The following is a 10,442-nucleotide window of genomic DNA, read 5'->3' on the forward strand; positions in this document are numbered from 1 at the left end:
CAGGCTCTTGGTCCATACTTCTCTGTTTCAGTTTGAGAGTTGAGGCCTCAAAGTGTAGGGCAGAAAATGATTTCCCGGAGAGCACTCAGCAGGTACTTAAGGATATTTTCACACCCCCTTTCTCTATGCCTCTATGTAGCAGAGGGTGACTGTGCCTTGAGCCTCACACCGTATACCCGGGCCATGCTGCACCCTTGGATATAGCTTTAATACTCCAACCTGAATTTAACCCATGGTCCCCCTGCCCCCAGCCATGACTCATCTCCCCCTGTTCTCCTGGGCACTTGTGACCAGCCTCACCTTATTGTCTGCATCCCTTGGTTTTCTGGTTGGACTTCAGACACCAACCCCACACCCCCCCAGCACCTTTCTGGGCACATGGCTGGCTCCCAATACCCCCTTGCTGGGTAGGATCACAGCTTCCACTCAGAAGATGTCTCAGGATGGTCTGGTGTGGGGAGACCTCCAGTATGAGGAAGAGAAGACCAAGTTGGCCTGACCCTTCCTAACCAATAGAAGGACTCCTGTGCAAAGAACTATAGGGAGTCTATCTTTTCTCTATCCACCAAATGTGAAAAAGAAAAGAGTGAGGGATTCAGATTAGATGGTAGGACAGAGGCAGTTGCCTGAGCCTATGGAGTCACAGGGTAGGGACTGTGGAGCTTGCTCTATAAAAGAGGTGTGGTCTGTAATTCCAAGAATGCACTAGATGCTTCTCAGAGTCTCCCATGGTGTGTTGTGGCCTAAAGAGTGACTTTGTGGCCCAGGGAAGTAAGACAGATATGGGGCACAGACTTAAAAAGCCTTGGGATCTCCTCCACTGAGTCTTGTGTAAGGGCTGGAAGTGGGGAACCACTCCTAAATTCTTACCACCTTATTCCCTCTGCCCTCCCCCAGGACCAACAGCCAACCTGACCCCAGCTTATCCTACTGGCCTTGTGAACTAGGACAAATGCATCTTCAGAACCTGAGGCCCAACCCCTACCTAGGAGTGTACTTTCTGGAGAGAGGAAGGTCCAGTGTCTTTTAATCCTGCAGTACCCTCTACCCCTCCTCCCTTCCCAAGTGCTGGAGTAAGAAGCAGCCCAAATAAATCCCTATTAGTATGCATATGTATTCCCAAATTCCTTAACAGCATGACTAACACCACCTACAGCCATTAGCTCGAGTATGTTTTCTAAATCCAGTTTACTTTTCATCAGCAAGCTCTCTGTTTACTCCTCCCCTTCCCCAGGTCCCATGAGCTCCCTTCACAGCCTCACCCTCTTACCCCAGCAGCAGATCTGGGGCTGAGTGTCTGATGCATCAACAGGTCAGAGGATCCTGAGACATTATATTCAATCAACAGAGACAGAAACGTCTCTCTGAGTATCTCTATAAACCACCCAACCCTCCCCTAAATACTGTATGTAGGGAGAAGGGAGGGAAAGAGAGAAGGCAGTCTCTTCCCGGAGAGAAAGGACACAAACCAACCCTGGCAGGGTGCCTCGCAGTCTATAAAGAGCGTTCCCAAATGCTACCTCACTTGTTCCTCACAACAATCGCATGAAATACATCATCATCCCCATTTTACCAACAAAGACACTAAGTCCTAGATAGATAACATGATGGTTCCAAGAGTTTGGAGCTCTGAATGGATGACCCTGGATTTCAGACCAAATCATCTGCTTCCACGACCTCCCCGATGCCTTCCTGTATACAGAGTGGCGCCTCTGAGACTGGCCTGGATGCTACTCCAGAGTGGCATGCTGTCTGGTACAGCCCAAGGTGCGGTAGGCATCCGGCGAAGGGAAGGAAGGCTCAGGCAACCAGGAACAGCTCAGTGCAGATTCTGCAGCCAGGGAGAACCACCCTGGCAAATGCAGAGTTAAGAGACCCTGGCTTGTGGGATAGAGTGGGAGAAAGAGCACCAGGGGGAAGAGAGTGGAACTGGATTCTGGTTCTTTAGTGCGATCTTGCTCTGCTCTTCCTTTCTCTGGGTCTCAGCTTTTCCATCTCTAAAATGGGAGAGTTGGGGATAAATGATCTCTAGGATCCAATGAAGAACAAAAAATTAAATGGTCATCCAGAGTGGAACTTGAGGTGTCTTGGCTCAATGGACAGTTGACAATAGACCGATGCTATTGACTTCCCTGGATTTGCCTCCTGCCAGCAACCCCCAAATCCTAAGGGTGGTATTGAAGCATAAACTCTGTGGGCTGTGGCAGGTGCCCAAGGGGACCTGGGAAGGATCAGGACCCTTAGCTCCACCTAGGCACTTGCCCCAGCCTTCCCAGTGCTTCCTCAGACCACCTTGCACTCCCAGCCTCATCTCCTCTCTGGCCGTCATGGCAGCAGGCTTGTCAGGCAGCACATATGGCACGCTACGTGCCAGGCACTCTTCTTTTCCCTGGACAGTGGTTATTTTATATAAGTCTCACAAAATCCCATGGGGCATGTACTGTTATTATCCCATTGTACAGATAGGGAAACCATGGCACAGAGAGGCTGAGTAAATTTCTAGGTCAGAGAGTTGGTGAGGGATGGGGTGGGGGGGAGGCAGCATCCTAACTGTGACACTGAAACTCCAGAGCTTATGCTAGAAGTGACTGGTTATAAAATAAAAACTTGTTTCAGAAGAATCAGGGTAAGGAAAAATTGCCATCCCAAGCTTCCAAATGGACAGGGCAGACCTCCCGCTTTCACACCAGAGGCTAGTCCCTCTCCCTGCTTTCTTTTGTATTGTTTGGAGCATATAGTCATAAGTATGAGGTTTGTTTTATAATCCGTTCAACGGTGGAAGCATAGCTATTGTCATTTATGTCCCTGACTTTGCATCCTTCACCCAAGAGATTTATCACAGCAGGAATTGACTGACTACAAAATTCTTTCCATTCCTTAATCAAGACCTTGGCTTTTCTTTCAAAGGGACTTGGAGAGCGGAGCAGAAACCAACCCATTCCTGGTCCCAAGCAGGACAACTCAACTTCCTCTAAGAACACTGCCTTTGTTGGTTTCATGTGAAAAGCACATGAAACGATGAAGGGGAAGAATAGCAGTGGCCCCTTCCTACATTCTGATAGAGCCGACCATCTCTGTCTATACACGGCTATAAAGGAATGAGGTAAAAGTGAAAAGTTTGGGAAAATTCTCAATATCCAGAATAAAGAGATCACTTGCAAGCAAGGAAATCAGGAGACATTGACATTTGAGTGACACTTGAAGGAGGGATGGCATTTTTTGGTGGGTTAAAGAGATGAGAGAAACTGGCAGTCTTGGTGGGGGTAACAGTACAGGTGAAGCCAGGGAGGAAGGGCAGTAAAGTGAGGATGGGGAGTTTTCTGGTGCGTCCAAAGCGATGGCAGAAGAAGGCAAGGTGGTAAGAAATGCAGATTCTGAATATAGACTCTTGATTTAAATTCAAATCCCCAACCTGTAGGGCAAGTTACTTTAGCCTAGTTGCTGAGCTTCTCTGTGGTTCCGTTTCTTCAGCAGTAAAGTGAGATTAATAACAACGACAATGTCATAAGCTGGATGAGAGGATTAAATGACATGAATGACTTCGGAATATTAGCGCGGCACATACTAAATTTCTAAGAAGTGTTGGTTGTTGTTATTACTATAATTATTTTATAAAAGGATAGCAAGAGGAGGAGCAGACTGGACTACCAGTGCTTGAACATGAAGGTAATGGGTCTGGGTTCCTTTATGCAGACAACTGGACACTGTAGTGCTTTGAACAGATCCATGTAAATGTTTGGTGGTTGAACTGAAGGGGGAAGGATCTGAACAACAGAAGTACATTTATACATGTATCAAAATAGTCCAGGAAGAGGGAAAAGAGGTCACATCGAAGGATATCTTAAATAACAATAAAAGAGGTTGAATGTGAGAAGTAGAATGGACCAGACCCCAGAAGGGACAAATTGTGGGGCCTGAGGGGAAGAAGGATCGCGGTTAAAGCTCACTTCATGTTATGAAGCCTACTCAACTGGGAGAGTGGTTGGTGTCCTTGAGAGATACTAGGAAGGTGGGAGAAAGTGGGAGGTGGGGAATGATGAGTTCCATACTGGATGTTTGGTGTTTGGGAGCTTAGGGAACCTAGGGCCTCTTGCCTGGGATAAATTTGATAAATGGGTTTGGAAGAAGTAGTCAGAGGTAGAATAGGATTGAAGGTCATGGGAGTGGAGCAAATCCTCAGGGAAGAAAGTGTAGAGTGAGAGGGACGTGGAGGTTAGGAACATACACTTATTTAGCTTTATTCCATGTGACATCCTACACCACCCATCTTACACATATTACCCATAATCCTCTTTGCAAAGAAGTGTTAGACCCATAGTATGGATGAGGAGTCTGAAACCCAACTAGATTAAGTAGTTTGTCCAAGGTCATCCCGTTAGAGAAGCCAGGCAAAGAAATAGAAAAGCAGCTCACAACGGGATAGAAGAACACATTACTATCATGGGAATCAAGGAGGGGAGAGACTGAGAGTTTTGCTTCTGAATGTCGCCATGCCAAGGCTCACATAGAAAATGATATTTGTATGCCACATGGAGGGTAAACAGAGAAGCTGTTCTTTGGGCAGAGGTGGGGGCAGTGTTTTGCCCTCGGATCCCCACCTGGTCCTGCATGTGGCTATTCCCAGTACTGTAGTAATCAATATCTCAGTACAGCAGTAAGCATGGTGATACTGAAAATTTCTAACAACGGGTACATACAAGTACCAGCCAAGAAAAGCAGAAGCCCCCAGCCATACAAGATACAGTTCTGCCTCATTGTTACATAATGAGTGGTGAGGTCTGTCTTGGGATCCTAGACCAGGGGCTTTGGCAGCCAGGTAGGGGAAAGGGGACTCTGGCAGTGGCTCGGAAATATTTCCATATTTTAATCACCCATCTAGTTGAATGGTGCATCGCAGGCCTGACTGTGACCAATATCCAGCACACCCATGTGCTATGACGCACCCACTAGGACCACTGGCTAAGAATTGGGTTACATGGTGTATTTGACCTGGCAAAGGATTAGGTCTATGACAATGGTAACTAGTAAAGCAGAGCTCATATTTGGCGATTCAGGGGTCATTGGTGGCCTTTAAGAGAGCAATTTCTACAGTGTTATGGGTATGGAAACCAGATTGCTAGTGGTTGGGACTGAGTGGGAGGTGAGGAAGTAGAGGCGGTGAGCATATAATACTTTTTCGAGAAGTTGAGCTGTGAAAGGAGGGTGGAAGGTGGGATGGAAGCTCAGGAGAAATCAGAATGGAGGAAAGACTTTCTTGGGGGTGGGAAACACTTGGGTGTAAGCCAGAGTGAAGCAGCCGGTGTAGAGAGAAAGCAAGAAGAGATCTTCCTGGGGGAAGGGAGGGGCAGGAAGGGTTCAGGCACGAACCCTAGAAAGAGAAAGGGGTCCTTCTGCAGGGACCAGAGGAAATAAACAAAGGAAAAGGAGATTTTGAGTTGGAGAGAAGTGATATGTGGTCTTGATCTTGTTAAGTTGCATGGTACAGAGAGAGGAAGTGGGACTTGAGGGGAGAAGGTGGTTGGAGCAGCCCCTTGGGGATGAAACTGGCAGTCGGCCAGAGGATGAATATGGGTATTTCAGGCAGAAGTGAAGCCCATTGTTTTTACTTTGCTATGGTGAGAAACTCAAGGAGGGCATGGGACTTTGCTCTGCAATTTATCAGCCTGGAAACAATGGAAAGAACCAGCATGTATGGGCTCTAGGATTTGGGATAGTCAGGAGGGAGTGGAGATGCACCGACAGTGCAGTACAGTTGGAGTCCTTGTGAAAGATGGATTGTGGGGTCCTGGGTAAACAGGCTAGTGAGAACAGGGTAGGGCCTGGGGTAGGCTTGCTTTGAAGAGAAAACTGGGGTTCAACAGACTTGGAGGGACAGATAAAAGAATAACTGCCTGGGGCCAGAGCAAAGGAGAATACAGACTTCCAGGTTTTTAAGATTGTGCTGAATGCTGCCTGTTGGCAAGTGAACATACCTGCTCTTTCTTACTCCCTCTTGTACCACAGGGGTCTGGACACACATCACTCATTCCCAAGACTCCCTTTCTAGCTGGATTCTGCATAGGGTCTACTGATGGGATGCACTCCAGTGAGCTTAGAAGACACGAAGAAGGAGGAAGCTATTTCTGCTTCTCGTGGCAGCACTGTCAGGGACATGGGCTCAGGGATTCTGCCCAGTGTTAGTGGTGGTTCTGCTATGTCACCCCCATGTCAGAGAATGCAGGACCCTGGCGTCTGGAGCATGACACTTCCAGCTTTTTTTTCTTTCAGCTCAGAGAGCAGTAATGGCTTCTTGAAGCTATCAATCTTTTTTTTTTTTCTTTTTAAAATCCAACCAACACCTTTGCTACACAGGCCCTGTGTCGAACCCCCCTCTGTTTGAAATACCTAGGGTGATTTCTGTTTTCCAGATGACATGGTTTTACCTGCTAGAAAGCCCAGGATGTAATGTGAGGCTTTGAGACGAGAAGTACAGAGGTCAAATAACTGAGATATCAGTTAAGATAAGAATCTGTAATTGAAATGAGATAAGAATCTGTAACTGAGGCTAGGGAGGAACTCTCACACCTTTCTCCAGGCTCTGGATTTTGTTGGGATATTAGGAGATTCCTCCAACATGCCTTCCCAGCTTTCTCTCAACCGGAGAGCACTCTCTTTCCACCCAGCTCCCCAAGTTACTTTCCTCTTCTGTGCTTCCGTGGGGTCCACCAATGCATCAAACTGTGATATGTTTGTCATCCACTCTCCCTCCCGAACTAGGTTCTCTTCCTAGTTTCCCCACCTACACAAACCCCCAAGAATGTATTTTGCCCCCAGGTTTTTTGACAGTTTTGTTCCTTCTTAAGAGTATTTTTTTTTTTAATCTGAAGACCATGGGTGATTCTAAGGAGAACTAGGACCCACCTGAAACTGAAGAGCCAATTTCACATGTAGATGTGCATGGTTGTTTTCTCCTTGAGAGAGGCTATTTTGTCTATCACACTTTCAAAGGTATCCTTGTTCCCTTCACCTTGGGTGTGGTTCTAGTGAGGGAAATAACAGTCACCCATGAGTCTTAGGAACTTCATTGGTTTAAGGTCGCTAACATTTTTCGTGACCTTGAAAAAAGTCACTTTTACTCTCTGGGCCTCAGTTTTTCATCTGTAAAATGGAAAAAAAATAATTTCTGCCTTTCTGGATTATTGTAAGGATTAGAAACACTATAAAAGCCAGCACAGCACCTACTAGGGTTGAATTTTCATGCAAGGTAGCTGTTGGTATTGTACTGGTTTGGGTTCTTCCAGAAACAGACTTTTAGATAGGGGTTTGAGTACAAGTATTTGATTTGGGAGGTGACCCCGAAAATGTCAGTAGGCGAGTCAAGAGTGAAGAAAGGGAAAAGAACCCAATAAAGGGTGCATCATCAAGCAAGTATTTTCAGTTGGAGCTCATTCCCCTGGAAATCTGTGGGCTACAGTAGGAAAGCATACTCTGAATTGTCCCCTCCAGTGCTGAGGAAGTGGAGTATTTAGCCACCTACTTGCCATTTATCATTGGCAGAGGGCTTTCAGGGACATTAAGTCTCCAGTACAACTAACTCCCTTGGCCAGGAAAAAAACCTTCAGACATAAAGTCTCAGAGGTTCATAGTAGCAACTTAGTTGTGTAAAGGTGAATGTTCAAGTGATAAGAGCAGGGCAGTGATGGTGACTGACACAGTGAGTAATAGGAAGCCTTCCCCTATCCCCATAATCAGCATTGACAGATTGCCCACTTTCTGTCTCATCAGCCCTTAGCTTGTCCTCTTTGCTCTGTGCTGAACTAGCTTTGCAATGTCCTGTACACAAACACCTGTCTCTCCAAGAAGACTGGGAGCTCTCTGAAGGCAGGAATTGTACCACATGCTAATACCTTGATAACCAGATTTGACATAATGGTTGATACAAAATGAAAATATCTGGTACACATTTATAATGAATTAACTGCCCTTGGAAAGGCATTTTGGAGGTTTCTGATGACCCCCCTCCCTATCAAAAGGATGCCACCATTAGGCATTCCACACACATTAGGAGGAGATTTATGTCCCCTCCTGTTCTTGTGGCAGGTGCCTTTATCACAGCGTGTATGGTTCCTGAATCATTTGCCAAGGGATTCATGTCTCAATATTATAATCTCCAAAGCGGTGATATTAGAAATTCAATTTTAAAAAGGAACTGTTTAGGGTGTCAGCACGTTATGATAATTATCTGAAAGGATTTCATAGCCCCCTCCCTGCTTGTTCTTGAACTGCACTGGTAAGCTCTTTTTTCACCTCAATACAAAGAATGGGGAGAATATGGACTATTTATGTGTATGTCCCCCACCCCCACCCTCATCCTCATCTCCCATCCCCATATTGCCAACACATGGAGAGCGGTACACTGTTCCCCGGAGCACACGCCTGAATAAGCCTGATTGCTTTCCTGTATTTCTTTATAAAACTTTAAATATTCATCGCGCCATCAAATTAAATGGGATTCTTTGGCTGTCATTCTTTTCAACACACTGAGTTCTTTTCTCAGGTACTTGTCCTACCACCATTTGAAGCCTCTGGAGACTCGGCATTTATCTAACATTATTCCCTATAAGCTGGGCTCCCAATCAAGTGAGAAGGATGCTAATGAAAATAGAAGGGTGGGCTTGTTACTGAGGCCAGGAAATGGGGGGGGGGGGGGGGTTAGAGGACAGCAAAGAAAGTCCAGCTGGTTTCTCCTAATTCAAAAGAAAAGGTTTGAGGATGAAAGGCCCAGACAGAAGGAGACACAATGGAGTGGGTCAAAGGTGAAATGGAAACCACACAACGGGTCCATTTCAGCCTTCCTTCTTCTGTCTTCACCAAGTTTAAGGGCAGAGTTCAGGATTTCAATATTCCTGGGCCAGACACAGAGCTGGGTAGATGACATTTTGAAGGCCCTTCTAGCCCCTCAAGTCATTAAATTTCTTTGTCCAGCAGTGACAGAAGCTTAACAAGAAAGGGCCAATGGGACTCTCCAGGAGAAATTGAGGGGGGGGGGGGGACGTGAATATGCAAATCCGGCTGAATATTATGTATAGCGTTGTGTTAAATTTCAATGCAATACATTATATTTTAATCTACTTCCTTTGCTTGTGCGGTCCCTTAACAGGGAAATCGATCAGCCAGCAGCTAGCTTATGTGCCAGGGCCCGGGTCGCCATCTCCACGCTGTAGCCATTTATAACCGTCCTGAATTTGGAAAACGCTTGGCGAGAGGAGCCCCGCGCTGCGGCTGTGGCTGGCTCCGCGTGCTGCCCGGGGGGGGGGGGGGGGGGCAGGGGGCACTGCGGGCGGGCACTGCTGCAGTCCGCACTGCGGGGCCTCCCACCAGTCCTGTAACTCACCGCCCTACCAGACGCGGGAGTTCGCCCAGCTGCAGGCCGGCGTGCTTCAGGAGCACGCGGTGCTGGACAGCGCGCTGCGTGCTGTGGCCGGTGTTCGGATGTCTCTGAGGAATCGCATCACCTGGACCACGCAGATGGCGGCGGGGGCGATGGGGGAAATCTGTGTGACATTTCCCCAGCAGAAGTACCAGGTGGCAGCGTGGAATTGGGTAAGGCCAATCTCCTCACCGGGCCTCAACTTTTTTTCATTAGTAAGGTGTGGATTTGTTCCGGATGCCGTCAAAAGAACCTCAGTGCACTAGTCTCCTAGGAATCAGTTGCTCCTAAATGCAATAGATAAATGCCTGTAGAGCAGCAGTTCTCGGGCCTCGCTGGCCATCAGTATCACCTGTAGAGGGAGAGACAACGCATATTCTCAGGCCCAACTGTGGAGTTCTGATTCAGGGACAGCACTAGAGGAGTGTGTATTTTTAGTATGCATCCTGGTTTACTCTCCCCAACTAGTCAGAGGAGTTTGAGAAATATTGTAGTGGAACCCCTCTCTGATTTTTTTTATTTGCCTCACATGCTCTTCCCTCATATCTGGGCAACACACGCACACAGACACATGCACCAGCCACCAGCATCCCTGTGCACAAATGACTTACTTATTCTCCCAATTTTCAAAGTATTCATTACATTCCAGGGAGACCTTCGTTTTCTCCAAGATAAGCAATCTATAAGAGAAGGCAGTTGCTCTCAGAGAGGTCTTACTCTCACAGACAGGCAGACAGCTAACTATAATACAGAGCAATAAGGGCCCCAGTAAGTGTGTGTGGCTGAGCACCACCAAAACACAGATGTGTAGGCTCATGCTGTGTGCTCATACAATGGGGCAGATGGCTGTCACCCTTGGGCAGGGTGTCACTCTCATGGGTCTGCTGCACGAGGGTTTTTCATGCACAGTTACCTCGGTATCATGGACAGCTCTCCATCTGTGTGGTACATAGCATGCCGCCAAGTAGAGCAGTAATTGCTCTGCTCATTCATCATGGAATCTCAGGGGACCCCTTACTTGCTGAAAGAGCTC

Source organism: Mustela lutreola, chromosome 6 (assembly GCF_030435805.1).
Source record: "Mustela lutreola isolate mMusLut2 chromosome 6, mMusLut2.pri, whole genome shotgun sequence".
Taxonomy (NCBI): Eukaryota; Metazoa; Chordata; class Mammalia; order Carnivora; family Mustelidae; genus Mustela; species Mustela lutreola.